Here is a 21,202-nt window from a genome sequence, read left to right as displayed (position 1 = left end):
GATAATGCATGAAAATACATTAAGGACCCTGCACAGCCCCTAGCACAAGAGTGAGTTATCGTTATTGTGATGCAATGTACATCTCGAATGAAATAGAAGTTTGTCAAGGACACAGGAAAGATAAGGATAAGACCTCCAAAATATTATTTGTAAATCTCAGAGGATGAGAATGCTTGGAATGTTCTAGCAACCATGAACCCAAGCTCAGGGAGCAACTTTGACAGCAATGGGAAATGAAGGTAAAATGGTGTGTAAGGCACAGTCCATAAAGACCTTCCTTCAGACCCTGCTAAGAAGTTTGGACTTTGCTCCAGGGACACTTTAGGAAAGAAAAAAAATATGATACAATTTGTATTTCATAAATATATTATTGTCTTCTGTGATAGGTTGAGTTTCCCAGGGAACAATTCTACATTGGAGACTAGTTGCAGGATATTTACTAAAGAGTGCCCAGGGGATCCACCCCTGGAAAAGATAGAGGAAGGGGTCGGGATTGGGCAGGGGGAGAAGTCAGGCTGTAAAGCCATCACCGTCAGGCTTTCTTGACCCTCATGGTGTCAGGAACGGAATAAAATGCCTTTCAGAGACATCCTAAATTGGGGTAAAAAGTCTTGAAAAGTGTACCCTGCATCAACCACTCTGGGATGTGAACTACTCTGACTTGGAAAGGCAATTCCAAAAGCTGGGCCAGTAAGTCCTTCTTTGTTGAGCAATCAGGGCAGAGTATGTCCACGTCCACCACTAAAGACAAGAATGACAATAATCCGCCAAGAAGCCAGGAAACTAAGCCGAAAGCCGCCTAGCCCTGACAGGAGTATACAGCCAGGTAAAGCAAGGTACCCATGGGTGCACACCCCACCCCATACACACACGGGCCAGGGTATAAAAATGCATAATTGCTAAGAGAAAGCTTCATCCTTTTATTCCAAGTCCGTATATCCAGGTTCTCCCCTTCCCCCTATGCTTTCTGAGCCTTTCCAGCAGAGACAATTTTATTTATGATACCTAACCATACCTGTGAAGAAAAACAGCTCAGCTGGGGAAAAATGAGAAGCTCAGCTAGGGATCTTCAAGGCTCCTCCATATATTTCTTACTTATTTTTCCAGGCAGAAATTTCCATTTATAAAATTCTTGCAGCTCAATTTGTCTTATGTTAGTTTTTCATTATTCCTGTTTTTTTAAGCACACACATACGCACAACAAATCATCATTTTCTCTGATTCATGCGTTCAATTAGTGTAGATATTAACTTGAGCTGCCTGACCTATGGCAGTGAGTAAATGGGCACCTTCATCTGAAGTTCCCTAAACTTTCCAGTATTAAATTAGCTTTCTACAAGCATCAGATGGCTGCCATAGAGGATGACTGCTTAATGTTTCCATTTGGGTGATATAGAAGCCTCAACGTGCCTGGTTCCTTTAAGTTTGTAAACTTGCTGCAATGAGCTTAATCACAAGTGACAGTTCAGGAAGGCAGGATGCAGCATCAACATCAGATCTGAAATGCCAAGGGCAAGAGTGAAAAAAGACGAAGGGCCCAAGGATCCTCCACTGGACATTTAAGTCCTAGAAGGCATTTGGGACAAGATAACCTATGCCTTCATTTTTCAAAAGGGGAAAAAAATAAAGCTGAGAAATATTAAGTGAATTGTCCAGATGTCTCCGTCGGTTAGTGGCAGCACCAGATACAAGTCTCCTGGCATCCAGCATAAAGACCTTCCTCTATTCCACCTACTGGAGAGTAGTAACGGACTATCATCTCCTTTGCTAGAACTGGAAACATTTCAAGGCATATTTGTGCAGGAACTTATAAGAAATATACTATAGCCATTTCCTATTTTCATTTTATGACTTACCAATGAAACACTGGGTTATTTTAAAGCCATAATGGGAAGTCCCTTGAAGCCATAATGGGAAGTCGATCATGGGAAGGCCACCTATGTTGGGGATGGAGAAATCCATCCTCCCAGCCATCAAAGAGACCAATAAGAGGTCTTACCCATATGGGTCTTTGGAGAACACATCCTTAAGTCTTGTGAACTGGAATTCATTTCATTCTCCTCCATTGCTTCACCCCATTCACTTATTTTCACTTTTCACAGGTGATTGCCATTCATTAGTTTGTTTCCCTGCTGATTGTTTACTCTGTTTATCTCCAGATTAAAAGTTCCAAAAAGGCAGGAGATTTTGTTTTACTTATCCCTCTATCTTTAGCATGTATTAAAGTTAGAAAAAAAAAACTAGTCACTGAATGCATGAATGAATGATAAGTGAATGAACAAATTGGACATAATGATTATTAGCTACTTGATACTACATTCTGCATTCTAGATAGAAATTATTTTTTCCTTACTCATCCCCTTTCCCCACTCTTCCCACTACATCACCCTATTTCTTTTTGGAGTGGGGGATATTGTGATTGAACCCAGAGGTCCCCTACCACCACACTATATCCCCAGTCTTTTTTTATGTCTTGAGGCAGGGTCTCCTTAAGTTGCCAAGGCTGGCCCTGAACTTGAAATCCTCCTGCCTAGACCTACCAAATCACTGGGTAACTGTTGTGTGCCACCACACCTAGATCCATCCTACAATTTTTAAATATAGAAACCAAGATGCAGAATGTTTACATGTCTATCCATTATTGCACAGCTATTTAGAAAGAACTAGAATAAAACACTAAATTTACAGGCTTCCATATCTTTCCACAGGACTACACTGTCTTCTGTGCTCTTTGGGTTCTCTTCCCCCTTACACATACACGTGTGTTCACAGGATACTTCTCTATTTAAATATGTACATGTATTTATTACACATGTAGAAAGAAACAGAGTTTTCAGAAATACATTTGTTCTGTGAGCCACTACCTCTCATATATTTCTCTAGGAAAAATTCTAAAAACCATCTCTAAGTTTAAGAAACTATCTACTTTGTACCCCTGCTGGATATTCACAATGTGCTTTAGAAATCAGAGCACTGGGTCATAAAACTTATTCATTTCATTAGATTCCATTTTTTATCAAGGGAACCTTTTTTTCTAACCTAACACCCATTCACATCTCTTATAACCAATGTTCCAAGGCATAGTTTGGAAAAGGCTAAGATAGAAGAAGCCTCTAAGAGCAATATAGACTCTCTGATGGAAACGTGACTCTCACATAGACCCTGTGGTTGCACTTATTAGGAGCTCCAACCTGATGAACAAACCTACCTGTGTCCTCTTTAGGCAAGTTAGGCGTCAACCTGAGTACATTTACACAAGTCACAAAACCAGGGAAGAAAGTCGCTATGCCCATTAAGTGGACAGGCATCTTGACATTCAGACAACAGCAGCAAGTTTTCTTTTAAAAATTAGAATTCTCCATCTCCAAACCTCTGGTTCCCCTTCCCAGAACTGTACCCAAGTAATTCTTCTTATGATTCTTAATTTACAGATAGAGTTTTGCAGCATCTCAGTCTCTACTCCTCCTGCTTCTACCTTTATGGGTGACCTTGGGTGAGTTGATTAATTGCTCTGTGCATCTTTATTTGTAACACAAATTGTGCAAGGGGTAATTAGTTGCTTCATGTAAAATCCTCATAAGATGTCTAGAATACGTTTATCTCTCAAAAAAAATAGCTATTATTTTACAGTCATCATCATCATCATCATCACCATCATCATCATCATCATCATTACAGTAAATCTCCTTGGCTGATTGGTTTCTAATTTATCACTTCAATATTTCATTAACTACATAAGCAGAAGGAGAGTTGTTGTCATTCCCATTTTAAAGACTGAATCCCAGAAACAAAGGCAAAATGAAAGAAATGTGAAACTCATATACATTATTTGTTAACAAGTAATTAGGAAACTAATTAGTAAGAAAAGGGCTGAAAGAATAATTATTTGAAGTGACTATAGAAGCGTAATGATCCAAATTAATAAATTAATTTGCTTACTGTTCATTTAAATTGCCAATTTCAACCCATATATAAACAGACATTCATCCTGATTATTGGCATAGACACTTAAAAAGAGAATCTCTATGGCAACTAAATGATTGTGATCATGAATTGTGTTTAAACTAATCAATCATCATCTTTCAGCAATGCTTCAAAGACAATGAGACCAATAAAATACAAGGATCTATTATGTACCACCCAATAACATTTATCCCCCCCCAAAGCATTTCTGGGAGTGCAGATCTACCAACACACTCACATCTGTATTTTGCATTTATATCAATCATTACTCACTATGAATCAGGACCAAGATAGGCATGCAGGATGATTATAAGCCAGACTGGCACAGCATGGCCCTCATGGATCTTAGAGTCATGTCAAAGAGACGGTCAATTAGAACAAAAAGTTCAACAGGTGCAGCAGTGAGTGCTACAGGGCCACAGCAGTCACACTGAAATTCATTTGTTTCTGATCATTCTAGTAATATGAATAATTGTTCTGTCTCTCAGAACCCAAGGAAGCAAATTCAAAATGCTTTGGAGAGAGATAGAAGTAGGTTTACACGTTTTAGAATGGCATAGCGTTCTTAGCTTCTTCCTCTCATCCAATGCTCACTGGTGTAGGGCAGGGGAACCACTTGTTTCCATGGGACTGATAACCATGTTACATCTTCTTCTTTGATACAAACTCCAAAGGATGTGCTGATCCCCAGAAGTTAGTGTCCCAAAGGAGCACAAAAATAATATATCTTGATATGTGTCTTACTCCACATGTATTCCATATAATACAATATTCCAATGATGAAGACTCCATGGGATGTATTTTCTCAGAGGAAAACTGTGACAGTTTATAACTTTCAAGACCTGAAAGAATAGTGAATAAGGCTATGGTGACCTTATTTTCCAAACCAAAAATCAGGACACAGAGTCTAACAAAGGACTTTTTTTTCCACTTCTGGGAATTAAGCTGTCTGGGAGACATAGTTTAAATGCCAAAATATTGGCATTTCTGGGACATTGATAGTATATGGAAACAACAGAAAAGAATAGTTGGAATTAAGACTGCCCTGGAAAACTCAAGAAATATCAAGCTTTGAGACTTGCGGAGACTAAAATCAGAGGCACGGATGGATAGAAGAGTTTTTGAGAGTTCAAGGAGAGACCAAAGTAATCCTGAAGGTCCTTAGATTCAGAACAAAAGATGGAAAATAAAATGGAAACTATTCTCATTTTATAATAGCACTGACCCAAGTAAATCAATTCCTTTTATTCCTCTGGGTGTGAGTGTGTGTGTGTGTGTGTGTGTGTTTCAAGGTAAGAGAGGCAGCATGCCACCATGATCAACTATTTAAATGGAAAATGTGTCCACATCCATATTTTCCTTTAGGCTCTTTTACTTAACAAGTATCAGAGACCCACTGAGGTGAGCTTAAAAATGGCATGTGTTCATTTACTGGAACATGAATGGACATGTATTTATTAGGCCTCTCCTTCCACTTCAACTTCAGTACTAACAGAAACTGACTTAGGCTAGCAGCTTTTCAAAGTTCCAAATTCAAATTCTCAGGGGAGTATCCAAGTGACTCCTTGCGTTTCTAGCCTCCCTTGCAGCTACGTGTTCCATGGAGCCCAGTTCCTGTCAATAGACATAAGAGGACATCTGAGCTTATTTCCTCCCTGATAAAAGAAAGAAAAATGAATTCAACCATTTCTCTTGCCCTAGCTGTCTCTCTTTTCTCACTTCCTCCCTGTCTCCCTCTCTGTTTTGCTGTGTGGGTCACGTGCATGCATGAACCATGCATACAAAGGTAGCCTTCTGTCCTGCATTCTGGACATAAGTGCATAAGAAAGAGGTTTCTTGAGCTGCATAAAAAATATTATAAATATAAGAAATATGGGAAGCCAAGAGAAATGCAGAGATGCTAAATCGATTCCTTGATATCAGAGAACTAAGGAATGAATATGAGGATGGCCTCCTTCCAGGCTTCTTTGGTTAAAAAATAAAGTGTCCTTTGGGTTAAGTCTCTATTGGTTGAGTTTTCTTTGGCCTTCAGACAAAATAATTTCCAACAACACAGGGAAATCATTTAGGTATTTGTAATAGGAGGCAGGTAACACTCTCTCAAGCAAAAACTCTGTATTAGCCACTTACTCTTTGCAAAGCATGGTAGGAATACAGAACATGTACAAAGCAAAGTTTCTTCATTGGATTGGAGGAGAGCAGAAAACTGATAATGAGGCTGCCAGGTGGGGCACCTGCTGAATATGCTGGCCAGCACTGCTGTAGGAGAGAGGAGCTGCTATGGACAGGAGTGGGAGAGAGGCTTCCTGAGCTAGCCTATGGCCACACAGATGGAGAAGACTGGAAGGAAATGCCAAGCAAGGGAAGTTAGGTGAGCAATGACAGTTGGCATGACTTTATAACTTTATAAAACATGCTGGGGAAAGCCAGTCAATCAATGCAGCTCCAAAAAGGGGCTGGTGTCCTGGTTAACATGGAGTCCTGGGCACTATTCTTTTTAATACAAAGCCCATAGTTGATAATACATGATAGAATGCAAGGGAAGGAGCATCCTCTCAGAAGGCAAAAATCACAGGCATGACCAAGCTAAAAGTGATAATAATAATGAACATTGGTTGACGGTTGGAAGTACTCACTACGGTGAACACATTGTACAAATTATTCCAGTAATTATTGATACAATATTATATAAAGGAATTACATCTCCAATCACCATGGATAATAGCTAAGATTCAACAGTATGTTTAAACTCCTGTCATAGGTAAGGGACAGAATCATATTTCAAACTCAGGTCTCTCTCATTCTGATACTTATTTGAGCCTGGGCTGGCTACCATGCCTGGGGACTTGCCCTGTCCTCTGATTTATTCCAGCACCTAGCACACTGATTTGCCAACCTCTCCCATCCGTAAATATCAAAATATCAGGCTGACTAAGGAGGGGGACAATAACTCATCCACCTGTGACCTCCGTCACACCCCGCAGTACCTAGCAGAGTTAAGAGACCACAGCCACAGTGACAAGCATTTCCCAAATGAATGACAGTCTTCATGTTCCAGTGCTGGATTGACAGATGGAGATTTTTCTCTCTAGGTTTGGGGTGTGACAGGCCAACAGGGATGTGTAAAATCTAAGAGAAGGGTGGCAGGCTCTGGCCAACTCAGTTGAGAAGATCCCTTCATCACAGCCACTTCCTCACCACCTACTGGGTCCAAGACTGAAATTTAATCAAGAAATGGAGATTTTATACAAGAGCAGACAACAGGCTGGTCAGCACTGGCAGGACTCATCCCAGAGCTCTGTGTGCTGTGACATCCACAGGGAGCCACCAGGAGAGTGAGGAGGGTAAAGGCAAGCCCAAGAGAATCAGCTGGGGATGATTATTATCCAATGGCTGCTCTTCATTGCCAGAGGCCAGACCTGAAGGTTAAATTATAGCCAGGTGGAGTGACATCAGAGGAAAGGAAAGATACTTTAGCCACAGTATTCACGAACAAAAATTCATACCGCCCCACTCTGGCACCAAGTACGTCTACATCCCAACAACATGGAGGCAATATCAGAGAAGGCCCGTGGCTTCTCAAGGACAGGACTCATTGGGCAGACCTCCAAAGCAACAACTATGATTCAAGGGTTTGGTTGACTTGTTAGAGACATGTTACAGGCATGTCCTGCCAAGAGAGGGTGCCTGTCCTATTCATTTCCACCAGGTTTCAATGAGCACTTCCTCGGTACCAAGCACTGGACCAGACACAGTGGTTGCTAAGAGTCCCTCAAGGGTCCATTAGGAGTAGTAACAGGTATGGTGCTCTATGGAGCATGAGATGTGGGAGAAAGATGGAAAGTGCTATAATGATATCATTGAGTGGGGTTAAGGAGAATAAGACCTAGTGAACAAATAAAAGAACTTGTTTTATAAAGGAATGTGAATATTTTATCCATAGTAAGTGGCATCTGTGGAAAGTTTCAACAGTATGTTTCTGGTTTAGATCCTGTGTGTCATTGACTGGTAGGGACTCAATGAGACTGTGATTATCTGAGTTTCAGGTTCTTCATGTATAATGGCAGCATAGTAGGGCTGTTGGAAGGCCTGAATGAAATAATTTTTGTTGTGTTTAAAATTAAGTCATACAGTAGGTGCTCAATAAGTGAATACATGAATGACTCAGAATGGTCAGGAAAATGGAGGCCCTTCAGTCTATGAGGTTTACAGATGGGGTTTACCCAGCCACTGGAAGAGCCAATGAGGGTCACCCACAAGCTCAGCTGAAACACTGAAGTGCTGCTTCAAATCCCACACATGACCATCTACATGGCTGTACCTTTCTCTGAAAAATATTAACTGCTCTTCTGCCTTCCAAATCTGCCTCAAGGTGCCACTCACTAACAAATAGGTTCTAATGGCACAACTATGTAGGGAAAGGAGCCTGAAAATGTCATCCTTAAATATTCCACAATGCAGAAGAATAGTAGGAGGAGGTACCAGTGACATTAAGTTGACCTCAGACATCCTAGGACATAGTTTATAACCACATGTACAATGAGTACCTACCTCATTCAAGTCTCCCATTACTCAGCAAGGAAAGGAAGTCTTACAGCTTCTCCAACATAAGCATCTTTCCAACTGCCACCTTGTTACTAACATACGCTTAAAAACATTCTAAACTATTCAACAACAAACATCTCTCAGCTTATCCCTCTTCTCTGATGAACAGGCTCAAGTATCATTCGCAGGATATGACATTTTTGCAATAGTTCAGATAGAACAACAAAATTTGGATTTCCAAACAATGTTAAAGCAAGACTATGAAGCAAAGACGGAAGGAGGTATTCTTTATCATGAGGCCTGAATACTCATTTTGGATTTATCTTAATTTTACAAATATTCAAGGAGGAAAAGAATTGCACTTTTAGTGTCTATAAAGTTTTCATCCTTGTTTTAAATAAGTACTTTGGCTATTCTAATATTACCTTTAATTAGTATCACACAAGAGAATTTTCTGGTTTAGATCCTGTGTGTCATCGACTTTTGAACTAATAGTTATAGAAGAGTTATCATGGGCACACTGACTCAGGTAATTTATATACATACTCTAATTTAAACTTCTCAGTCACCTTAAGGAATAGGCATTGCTGTACACATTTTTTATGAAGATACTGAGGCTCAAAGATTTGAAATCATTACCCCATGGATCCACACTAATAATGAGAAAGCTAGAATTCAAAACCACTTCTACTGAGTCCAAAACTCAGTGATGTAACTAGTACATTGTAAAACATTTTGGTTCCAGGAAAAGTCAGCCTGCACATTCTCATAACACACAGAAGAGGAGAGGGGGGATTCTTCCTCATTTTTTACTTGACAACCAGGAAGCTCATGCACAAATTTAGGGTAAAATATCATTAACTCTCTTTTTCTTAAATACTTTTCAATTTCACTATTTCTATGTCCTCTTTTATGTATGTATGTATTTCTGCCAACTACTAATAAGTACCATTAAATAAAATCATGAAGTATGTATGCATGTCTTCATTTTCTTATGACTGATCCATTTGAAAAATCACCATTTATTACAATAAGAGAGTATCCTAAGTGACAAGAAGAAAATTTTCTTTTACTATTATGGCCAGTTTAATATTTTGTTTATAAAGCATTAATTTTCTGCTTAATATATATATATATATATATATATATATATATATATATATATATATAATCTTAGCATGTTGCCTTTTTAAAAGTATTTCAAGAGAAAAATACACACATGGGCAATTCTGTGATAAATAATGCACATTGATCAAAACCACCCATTCTGAAACCCCATTAGATATATTGATATGATTTTAAAAGAGAATCTGCTGCTGATAGAGCAAAGTGATTCACTACTTGCAAGAATAATGAAAACAGATGCAAACTAAATGAGTCTCCAGGCATCCAAAGGACCAATGGAAAAGATGAAAGGGTGAATGGTATCATGAACATCAGATTATATCTGCTTATATTACTGAGCTGGTGACTTGAGAATCATTAGATGAACCATTTAGATGGAATTGGCTGCCTGCTAGGACATCCTGCCTGCCATCAATAGCAAGTATGTCTATAGAAACTCTTTTCAAAGAGCTCTGAGATGCGAGAAATAGACACCCAGTGATCTTGGAAGTGATTGTATTGGCACCATCCAACCAGTTAGTTTCTGAACTGGATTCCAGCCTTGTACACCCATATAGGATCCCTATATTCAAAATTGGCATGGTTTCCCAGAGAGATGCTCCTGCCTATCCCTTTTGATACACCAGAGTCTGTCTCTAAAGCCTGGCTCTATGACATGGGCCCTGCACAACTTTCCAGAATGCAAATGCTTTTCCTGACTTGAGTGTAACACCTAACCTGAAATTCACCTTCTCTGGGGTCCACACTCCTGTGAAGGCCTCATTAGTTTTCTCTCTGCTCTCTCTTCCTGCCAATGTTTGCTCTCTGCCTAGACTATAAACTATCACTGCACCTCCTTTGGACATGGTACTTTGCCCTCAGCTGGCACTTCTGCTGTGAGTACCTGCAACTGGGCCAGGTCCTTAAGGCCTGATTCTGCCTGAGAATCAGCTATAGGGACAGACACCAGGCCTCTTTGTTTCCTTTGGTCACCCATGACCACAGATTCCTTAAATATAACTCTTGGGGGGTTTATAGCTGAATATTTGCATTTTGTCTTAGACTAACATTTCTTCGACTTTTTATGCAAGTTTACATTGTACTCAGTTTCTAGATGAACACTTGACTTTTTTAATCACTATATATAATTTTCCTGTGCGTTCTTTCCACTCGGACTGAGAATGTGTCTTTCCTACTGATTGAAATATACATCTGTGCCTCAGTCTAAGAGGCCATATTAGCCACAGTGTATACATTTGAATTGACTCGTCAAACCCACCAGGGGTATCAAAGTATTTCTGCCTCTGAGAAATGAGAAAATAGTTCAAGTTTACTTGGTCCGTACACTTGAAAGTTGATTGTATTCTTTACTCTTCTTCAGACTCCCTTGTAAATATTTCTCTCGAACCTGATCCCTGTTAGGTCCAAAGTTACCCATTTCAAAATGAGTATTTTACATTATCTTCTCCAAAATGTAAATGTTTGTGTGTCTCTGTTTGTCTGTTTTACCAAAATCTTTAAGGAAGTATCCTACTGATTTAAAGAAAAATTGGAAAGACAGAAGAACCTTAAGTATTTGGGAGATAATACATTGATATGTCCTTTATATTAAGGTGACTACCTAGATGCCCTTCAGTGGATGAATGGATAAAAAAAAAATGTGACATATATACACAATGGAATTTTACTCAGCAATAAAAGAGAATAAAATCATGACATTTGCAGGTAAATGGATGGAGTTAGAGAAGATAATGCTAAGTGAAGTTAGCCAATCCCAAAAAAACAAATGGCGAGTGTTTTCTCTGATAAAAGGAGGCTGACTTTTAGTGGGATAGGGAGGGGGAGCATGGAAGGAATTGAGGAACTCTAGATAGGGCAGAGGAGTGGGAGGGGAAGGGAGGGGGCAGGGGGTTAGCAAAGATGGTGGAATGTGATGGACATCATTATCCAAAGTACATGTATGAAGACACACTAATTGGTGTCAACATACTTTATATACAACCAGAGATATGAAAAACTGTGCGCTATATGTGTAATAAGAATTGCAATGAATTCTGCTGTCGTTTATTTTTTAAATCAATAAAAAAAATATGTTAAAAATATTAAGGATGACTTATTCTGGAAGTATGGGCATCTATTTTCTTCCGCCACTGCACTGAGGCCCCACTGCATACTTCAATATCCTGCAGAGCTCACTCATCACTCACTAGGTGAGGACTTTGCATCTGGTTTGGATCACTGTCCTTAGTGGATTGCAGATTATAGAGCTTTACATAACTTAACTTCTTTCTTGGTCCAACCCAGTGGGAGTCCATAGTGGTAAGGGTCCTTAAAATAATTCCCTTTAGAAATGTGGGCTCCCAAGTAGATACACTATAAATAAGACTTTCTCACAGTAAACCCCACAACATATTCTAACTTAATGGCAGCTCTTGGCCTTCAATTTTAAAACTGAATGATATAACTTGATTATGATGCAGGAGCTTAATTCTGGGCACAGGTGTCCTGTTGGGAACACCAGAGTGTGAACAACATCTAGCAATAGGAGAAAGCATTACTGAGTTACTTGTGCATGAACAGAACTTGCCCTGAGAGCCTGGCACATCTTCGTACAAACCACAAGTGCAATAAAAGCAACGTCATGAAAAGAAGTGCTACTAGCCTGAGTGCCAAAGCATGCATGGTGGGCAGTGCCATTGCTGCCGCACCTGCTACAACCAACTGACAAAACTGAAGTGTGTCCCTTACCTGGGAAGTCTTCCCAAAGCCTCCGACATCTGCAAGCTACTATGCGCTGCTACTTCTTAAGGTAAATTTTGTTAATAGAGCCACCCTTCCCTATAATCATAACAGTCAATGCCAAATGCAACTCTTCTAAAGCAGTTTTCAAGTGGAGCTGGAGCCTTGATGAGTCAAACAAACCACAAGGCAATAGCACTACTGTCTGATGATCGTTCTGGGAGACATTTCTACCCAAGGAGTGCTAAGCCTACATTAACACCATAACATCTGGCACAACCTCAAAAGATCCACTGGGAAGAGTACAAAATGGAGCTTTACTGCCTGTGGGCTGGTTAATTGGAACATATAAGCCCATCGTAAAATGCTAAGTCCAATTGGTCTTTAGAATAGTGGTCCTTTTGTGGGAGCCCAGCCACAGTGAAACCAAAGCATGGCTCTCCTCTCTCTACTCGAAGAAGTGTTCCTCTCCGATTGAAAACGTGACTTTGTTGAAACACACATGGAACAGTGAGGGAGGAGAAGAAATTGTCTGCCACCAGTCTGGTTACCCAGATTAATCCTGGACATCATAATAGTGACTTCTGTGAAAATCATATCACCCTAAACCCGAGGTTCTATTGAATCAGTTTTTCAATGTCATGGCTCATCTCAATTGACACACATTGAGGATTCCAGATGGTACAATAATAACCAGTAGAAAGGTTTATAAAAGTAATTCTTGGCCCCAAATATCACAGATAGAATTCCTTTGGAAATAGAGTATCAGATGGAGATTTGCATTCAGAAAGTTTGTTGAAGCATATTTCCTGGGACCAACACCTGGGAGAGACAGAGAGAGAAGGAGGCAGGGAGAAGAACAGACCAGCACCAGGGAGAAGTTAAGCTACAATGAACTCACAACAAAGGCTTTGGTGGCCCCACAGAAAGCAAGAAGCCAGATGACCCCTGAAGTTGTCTCAAATAGAGGCAAGACAGACAGGTCTCTATACAGCACATTGACCAGACACTGGGTAGCACTCTTCATTAAGAGAAATTCCTGGGTCAACAGGTACCTCACCTTGAAAGGGGGCAAGGGGACCCAGGCAGGCACATGACAGCAGGTACCACATCAAACAGGAGAGCAGATCAGTTGGTTTCTGAATTAAATGAAGGGTCCTGTTGCTTTCCTGTCACTCAATCCAAGGATGGAACATTAAAACAGCTATGCAATCCTTAAATGAGTCATTTACTTTAAAAAGAAACACAATAAAAGCTTTGCTGTGATCGTGATTTAATTTTTCTTTCTGGAGGACAATTTCTGAAAATCCTCCTCTGGTGAAGATGGAGGCCGACTGTTGACCTAAGGCAAATGAACTAAGTGTGGAATCGGTGGGCACTTAAGAGCAGTTTACCCGTTTATTCTCCTTACATTCAGGATTTCTCTAGAAAGGCATATTCCTGCAAATGAAGAGCAAATATTTTTCCCACAGCATCCTAAGATTCACCACCACTGATACCTGTCCTGCTAGATGAAATGATGAAGGAAATTCACCAATAATATTTACTAAGCAATTTTTATGTGTCTGGAGCGGTTATGAGTGCTCTGCATGCATTATCACCACTAATCCCTAAAATAACTTCATGAAGTAGGTACTGTTATTACTACCATCATTACACAGAGGAGAAAACTAATTTACAGAAAAGTTAAGTAACCAGCTCAAGGTCACACAGATTATGCATGGCAGAATCCAAATTGAAAATCGCGAGACCCACAGTGTATCACTAAACACAGTTGTTTTAATCAGCTTTTTTTGCTACTGTGACCAAAACACCTGACAAGAATAATTTTGCAGGAGGACAAGTTTAGTTGGGACTCACAGTTTCGGAGGTCTCAGTCTATAGATGGCCGACTCCATTGCTCTGGGCACAAGATGAGGCAGAACATTAAGGCAGAAGGGTGTGGAGGAGGAAAGCAGCTCAGGACATGGCAGCAAGAAGCAGAGGGAGAGAAAGATTCCCCTCACCAGGGACAAAATATATACCTCAAAGGCTCACCCCCACTGATCTACCCCCTCTTGCAAAACCCTATCTGCCTATGGTTATCAACCAATTAATCCATTCACGATTAATGCACAGATTAGGTTAAGGCTCTCATAACCCAATTATTCGCCTCTAAAATTTCTTGCATTGTCTTACACATGAGCCTCTAGGAGACACCTCATATCTAAACCATAACAGTTGTTTGGGGTATTTTCCATTTATTCCTACAAACTCCTTCTCCACCCTCTCCCTCTGCTCGGTGTTCTGGGAAGCTGATCCTTACAGACTCCATCAACTATGTTGTCTTATCTTCTGGTTTCAGGTTCAGTTGACCCAAAGGAGTTATCAGCCAGAGATTTGAGAGTAGGAAAAGGAAACTCCCTCCTAGGCCACAGGTTGGCTGTGACTCTTTTCTTCTACCAAAGCTGCTTCTTACAGTTAGAGATGGTACTAAGTTCCAATCCTAATTAAAAACTCTTCACACTTCAGACCACTATTCCTGGCTCTGAGATGCTTCTACATCCCCTGTTTATCTCCCTTACCCCTGCCTGCAGCTTTATAAATAGCCCTTTTATAAAACTTGCCCCAATTTCTTCATTTAAGAATACTATATGCTTCCTGCAAGGGCCCTGATGGCTTTAGAAATGTAGCTGAATTTTCTATGCAGTAATATACTTTCCATCAGAAAGGGGATGGGTCACATGGACATGTGACATTTGTCTTATATAAAACACTAAATTTGTAAGACACCAAGTTTCTATACTCAGTTAAGACATGGTCATCTAAATGCACGTGCAGTGATTCCTTTATCACTGAAAATATCTACAGAGATGGGAGGATCCTGGCAACTGGTGTTGATTCAAAGATGAGATGAACCGGGCATGGTGGTGCATGCCTGTAATCCCAGCAGCTCGGGAGGCTGAGGCAGGAGGATCTGGAGATCAAAGCCAATTTCAGCAACTTAGCAAGGTGCTAAGCAACTCTGTGAGACTCTGTCTCTAAATAAAATAGAAAAAAAAGGGCTGGGGTGGGGATGGGGCTCAGTGGCTAAGTGTCTTGGGTTCAAAACCCCAGTACCAAAAAAAAAAAATGAGATGCATCATTCTACATTCTAGAGAGAACCTGGCTGGAGGGATGAAAGATGTGGACCAGAAAGAGAGCTGAAAGAGAAACTGGTAACTAGAGGTCACATGGCTACAGAATATATTTGGAGGGTTAAGTTTACTTCCTCTCATTTTTCTCTTGAGCATTCATTCCTACCAATTATGGAAGGTACACTCTACCTAGAAGATTCTGGTCTCCTTATTTTAAAACATAATTTCTTTCAGACAATTGACTTTTCGGGATTCCTTCCCCTACCCATTATCATTTCTTTCTGCAGATATCAGACAGAATAGATGCTGATGTGACATCTAGAGTTGGAGTGAGAGGGAGGAGCAGGTAATGACCTCTGGAGGCTCATTATAACTGCAGCAGAAGTGTGTGGTCTGGTGTCACTTCCACCCCGGGGCTCAGGTAGTCAAGGTCCATTGCTGTGGGGGTTATTATGTTTGTTATGTGTGAGATCTAGATGCTCAGCTAGGGTGGTTTTCCCTGCACCTCTCTATTCCACATCTTCTTACTCCTTCCCTCCCATACCTCTGAGGATCCCTTCCACCAGTATGGAGAGCTGCCTACTATGGAACTAATTTCCTAACCATCCATGTGCCAGTATGGGCTACAGGGAGCCGAGAGCACTGTCTTAGATCCATCTGCCTGGCGTCTCCCTCAGCCATTTCTAAACTTAGGTTTAGAGTCACATTAGCTAAGACTCAGCTGAATTTTGAGAAGCATGAAGTCTTGTCAATTAGGCCAAAAGTCAAGGAGTCAAGAAATAAATATGACTCTAACTCTGGGATATTGCTACCCTTTAAACTTAATGTGAGTAATATATATCTGTTGCATCCCTGTCCCTTCCAAATTACGGCCCACTGGAGGTGGAAGGGGTCAGGATAACTTCAAGTCTCACCTCTTACCCTTCTCAGCCTTTTTCCTCGTAGTCCTACCCTCAACCCTGGAGTAGTTTCCCATCATCTTTTTCTGCAAGTGGGAGCATCTTTATCTCCTTATAATATCTCCTCTTTCTTTCTAAATACAATAGTCTCCCTCCCCCTTATACACAATTTCACTTTTTGAGGTTTTATTTTCCTGCAGTCGATCATGATCTGAAAATATTAAGTGAAAAACTACAGAAGTAAACAATTCATAAGTTTTAAATTACATACCATTTTGAGTAGCATAATGAAATCTTGTACTACCCCACTCTGGTCCATCTGGAATGTGAATCATCCTTTTGTGCAGTGTATCCACACTGAATATGCTATCTTCCCCATAGTCACTGAGTAGATGCCTCAGTTAGCATATCAGCTTGTCAACAGTATCACTGTGCTTGTGTTCAGGTAACGCCTCACATATGTCACAATGCCTGTGTCATTCCCCTCATCTCAGTTCATCACACAGTGACTGTATCATCTCTCATGAACCCAAAAAGGATGAGTACAGTACAATATTATGAGAGACAGAGATCACATTCACTTAACTTCTATTATAGTGTATAGTTATAATTATTCTATTTTATTATTTTTACTAATCTCTTACTGTGCCTAATACATCAATTAAACTTTATTATAAATATATTTGTATAGGGAAAAATATTTGTGTGTGTGTGTGTGTGTGTGTACACAGATATACATAATATATATATATTTGGGTCCTACCTGTAGTTTCAGACATTCACAGGGAGTTTTGGGGATATATTCCTGATAGATAAAGGGTATCACTCTATCCTCTGGATTTTTTTTCTTTCCAAAGAAAATAAATAGGATTTCTCGAACTCAACACTATTGACAATTTAGACCAGAAAAACCTTTCACTGCAAGCAGGCATAGGGATATAGGATGGTAGGATATGTGCCAGCCTCCTTGGTCTGTCCGTTAGATGCCAATAGCCATCTTTATAACAACTAAAAATGTCTCTAGAGGAGACAAAATTTGCCTTCAGTTGAAAATCATGGCCTAGAATTAATTGGAAAAAAAAATTGCAAAGCTTCAAGGGGTGTGTATATAAGGTAATAAAAAAAAGGAGGGGAGGGAATAAGAAAGAAGCTGGGGAGAGAAGAGAGGAAAGAATGGAGATAATCCAAATATATTATTCTGCTACATTTCCACCACTGGTGATTCCTCTCCTTCACTAGAGGCATTTACTCTCACCTCTGTCACTCCCGAGTAGGCAAAAGATATGTTCTAATGGAGAATCTATTTCTCTATCAATTTCCTTCCGCCTTCCTCATGCCCATACCTTACCCAGGCAAGTTACTTACAGGTTTTAAACCACAATTGCCTTGCCTGCAAATCAAGGGGGTGGGACAAAAATCATTTCTAAGCTTTCTCCCAGCTCTGCTATTCTGCAACTCCAAAGCACTACTTTTCTTGTTGAAAAATGATACCTCTGATGGTCATCTCTCTCCTTGTATCTGTAAGAGCTTTAAAAACCAAGCATACAAGTAAGATGCCTTTAACACTCATAACATTTTTGTCATCAAAAAAAAAAAAAAAAACACCTCTGGAGCCCTAATTTCAGCTGAAGGATAAAGCGGTGCCAAGAATTCTGACCAGCTCGTGCCTGAGGATGGCTATTTGGACCATGTTCAAGGACCCACCACAGACATCCTTCATTAGCACCACAACATTTCCATTATTGCTGGTGTCAGGAAAGAAAGTGTTGTGAGTATTTGGGGGCTGAGTTTTCAACATTTGTCAAATGCAATTACCCAGACTTTTTAGCTCCACAGTTGATTGGAATGCTATCTTCCACTTCTCATACACCCAATAAGTGGAAAAGGAAGCAGAGGGGTAGTTTATAAAATAGATGTCGTAATAACAACAACATCGTGTTTAAATTAGAATGACATGAATGAGTCTGTAACGCTTTGAAATCATATAACTCTGAGGGAGCTAAAAGGTCTATTAGCACTAATGAGGCTGGTAGATGTGGCATTCCAACGGGAAGGAAAGAGGCAACATATACACGAATCACAAAACAGGATGCAATTCAAATACAGTTTTCAAACCACAAATGAAATGATAGTTTACAAGTGCCACATCTCTCAGGATGACATAGAATAAGGTGCTGAATCTCACTCTTTTAAGGACCAAAGCTAGCCAGCTCTTAGGGGAAGAATGAAATAGATTAGTTTCCCCTATATATCATCTTGGACACCTGCCACTTGGAAAACTGGTCAACAGAATTCATGATTAGTCTTTCAGATGCCATTTTCAGACACATCACTTGCAACAGGATGTCTGTTTCTGCTGTATCCTAGGATCAGGAGTATGAGCTGGGTTTCCAGTTTTGTGGCTGCTTTAAAAGAAGTTAAGGTCAGGAGATCTTTGGGACATGAGAGTACACTTAGGACACAGGAATTTCCTGGGAGCTCATTGTCTGTGATATACAAGGACTTGATAGGGAAGAGCATTGATGTTATTAGCCAACAGCAGCCATTATTCCTTTCTTCTTATTTGGGACCATGATTGACCTCTCCTTCGGTACATTAATAAAAACAAATCTCTCAGAAACCCCAGGGCAGCCACAGAGTCACAAGCCATGTTCCTATGGTGGCAAATTGTACAGTGGAAAAATTCAAACTTTATGAAAAGATAAGCAAAGAATTCTCTAAATGCCATCATAAATTTTTAAAAAATAACTCAAAACCATTCAATAAATTTGAGTGACAATGTCAAAAAACTGGTAGCCTCAAAAGATAAAATTTGAAGAGTCGATGCAGCCATGTTAGTGTTAGTCAAAAGAACCTTTTGGAAGTTTATTTTAATGCCACTGGAGTGGACAGACCCTTCCCTCCCAGCCCCACTGTGGCTGATGTTTATCCTGACTCACAGCAGTCTTTTTTCTTTGTTAGTTAACTCAGCCTTGAAGACATGTGTGTTTGTAGGCCTGTGTTCATCTGGGTTCTCCGTTTCACTCAATAAAATCTGCTGGGACAGGATTAAGCAGAAAACAAACATTTATTAAAGATGAGGTAGCTCATAGAATCACTAAGAGGACCAGAGATCCAGGCTAAGGAGCTCTCCAGGGAGGAACAATGTCATCCACAGAACAGGACTTCTGTATGGAAAACACCAATCAGACCCCACCAGCAGCAAGAAGTCTCAGAACTGGCTAGAATCTGCTCCATCGCACTTTCCTCCAACATGACCACTGCCACCCTGGCTCTGTGTAGCCATTTGACTCCCTCTGCCTCGGCCTCACTTTATCACTTCCAATTCTAATTCTTCTAGGCAGAACCAGGACCTCATTCCTTCATCCCAGTTGTAAGATTTTATTTAACATTTTGAAAATAGGTTGTGGTATACCTACATATTAAATTGTAAAGATATGAAAGGAAAATTTCAATTCACTGTGACTGGGTTTTTGTGATACAGTCCAAAAAACTGAATAAATATTCTTAACATTTTTTTTCTTGTACTAGGGATTGAACCCAGCAGCTCTCTATCACCGAGTTATATTCCTACCCCTTTTTATTTTGAGACAGAATCTCACTAAGTTGTCCGATGGTCTCAAGGTTGCAATTCTCCTACTTCCTCCCAAGTAGGTGGAATTCCAGGGGGCCACCACCATGCCCAGCCTTTGCTTAATTTAGTGAAACCTTTTCCCAAACATTGAAGAGGCAGTATCTCACCAGCTACTTCTTAAAATGCGCTAACTTAAAATACAAAGTTACCAAACCAAAATAAAAGCACAAAAAAATAGCTAAAAGAAAAATTAATTAAAGAAGTAGTAATAAAAAGTAGAACCAAAAATAAATATAAAAGCAAGTTAAGCGAAGGGTAGCTACTATCACTGATCATAAATAGTTGTATTTCTAATCCACCAAGGCAAAATGAGAAATTTAATATGTTACATGTTCTTATTTATTTGTTAAAACAGCATATACCCAGATTACCAGGGAAATATACCTACTTCTTATTGAAGTGGGAAAACATTTACATAATGAAAATACATTGAATGACAACAAATTGATGATACTCTTGATAATAATTTTACAAAACTTCAGAGAAACACAGCAATTCTGTTTATGACCATTTCTTATTTCAAAGATTAGGGGATAATTTTAAATTGTAGTTTGTCAAAGGCATTTCTACGGAGAATCAGAATAATAAACTTCATAGGTGGCTAGTTCATGGTGGGTTTGGATACCATGATAAAGCCTAAAGAATTGATAAACATAACCAAATGTCTCACCTGTCTCTAAGAGGGGCAACAGCAATTTTCTCAGCAGGACTTTTGATAAGCAACACATAACAGGGAATATCCACCTATTTCCAGGAGATGCCTAAGTTCTCCAGAACTACACCAAGGAAACTAAAAATCTGTGACATTGCCTGACATGGATACAGGCAGCACACTGCAGGCAGAAAATGGGAAGGTTTATTTTTTTCTTCAAGCAACAGTTTTGAATTAGTTCAAGCACTTGAGCAATAGTTCTTTGGAACTACCAGAGTTCTGCATGGAAATAATGGAATAAAAAGTAAAACTGAGGCTAAGGCTAAAAAGACAGAGTTCCAGTCTTAGTTCTCTTAACTCATTTTTGTGACATTGGTGACTTGACCATTTCCCACAGTCCAAAAGAAAAGGGGGAAGACTGTGGTTGAAATGGAACTTTGGGTTGATGGGACACTGTATTAGATATTTATGGCTGTGTAACAAATTTCCCCAAAACTTAGTGGATCAAAAACAACAGCACTTATGATCTGATGGTTCCTGGAGTCAGGAA

Source organism: Marmota marmota, unplaced genomic scaffold, assembly GCF_001458135.2.
Source record: "Marmota marmota marmota unplaced genomic scaffold, marMar, whole genome shotgun sequence".
Lineage (NCBI taxonomy): Eukaryota > Metazoa > Chordata > Mammalia > Rodentia > Sciuridae > Marmota > Marmota marmota.
Note: the sequence above shows the minus strand (reverse complement) of the source record.